The sequence below is a fragment of the Puntigrus tetrazona genome, chromosome 18, assembly GCF_018831695.1.
Source record: "Puntigrus tetrazona isolate hp1 chromosome 18, ASM1883169v1, whole genome shotgun sequence".
Classification (NCBI taxonomy): Eukaryota; Metazoa; Chordata; class Actinopteri; order Cypriniformes; family Cyprinidae; genus Puntigrus; species Puntigrus tetrazona.
This window is the reverse complement of record NC_056716.1, coordinates 22,387,829-22,388,679: the sequence shown is the minus strand read 5'-3', so window position 1 is coordinate 22,388,679 and position 851 is coordinate 22,387,829. Positions and strand designations below refer to the sequence as shown.

The 851-nt window shown below is 30.7% G+C and overlaps 1 protein-coding gene and 1 long non-coding RNA gene across 2 annotated transcripts in view; both read right to left on the bottom strand.

The window, feature by feature from the left end:
* The window catches only part of LOC122363070 (protein-methionine sulfoxide oxidase mical3a-like), a 24,649-nt gene that overhangs the window by 10,557 nt on the left and 13,241 nt on the right, over positions 1 to 851 (bottom strand). The gene's annotated exons all lie outside the window — the stretch shown is intronic.
* The window catches only part of LOC122363071, a 1,017-nt gene continuing 230 nt past the window's right edge, over positions 65 to 851 (bottom strand). The window contains exon 2 of the long non-coding RNA XR_006253188.1: positions 65 to 152. This is a non-coding gene — a long non-coding RNA (uncharacterized LOC122363071). The remainder of the gene's footprint in view (positions 153 to 851) is intronic.

Genomic DNA, 851 nt, shown 5'->3' with positions numbered 1-851 from the left:
AAGATGTAACGGAAGATTTTTTTGGCACACTTTTGAGAAAAGCCCCATGCAGATGTCACGGTTACCCTGTAATAGATTGAAGGGTCCTGGATCTCATTCTCTTCATCACCAGCACCATTACACTTGTTTATCTCTGACTGGTTAACATTATGCTGTAGAGAACAGACATAAATCAGTTCCACCCTATCATTAGCTAGGAGATCTCAGACTAAACGAACAATCAAAACTAGAAGGGTAACGGCCCAATATTTCTGAAACAAAAATGCAACAAAAGCATGGTGGTCCATTTCAGTATTTTCATTAAAATGATGCTAACAAAAATGCAATTTCATCTTTATCAAACCATAAAAACAAATGAAACTGCATGAAATATTCTAGATCAGGTTTAGGTAAAGTGGTCATGTGTAAGGATGTGCAACTCCATACTCAAGTCCATACTCCATACTTAAAACTGATGAGCCTGAATGAATGATAAATGTTTTATGATAAATATAATATTTAACTACAGCGAAACATGTCTGGGAACATCTAAATCGTCTGGGATTTAATAAATAAACTAAATGTATCAATGCATTAAATTAATTAAAATGACATTTTATAATGCCTTAAAGCCTAAAGAAAATAAACTTATTGCATGTTTTATTTTATGTTAGAGATTAATGTGAGCTAAAATTAAGCCTGAATCATTATTTCATGGAAGTCAAATAATATACAATATTAAATGCTTATTTTCCTTACATGTATCATGTATTTATAGTTGACCAATATTTAATAATACGTTTATTAATATTTACTTTTGCATGTTTTTTGCACAATTGTTTGCAGAGATCTGTTGAAGTAAAAAAAAAAAA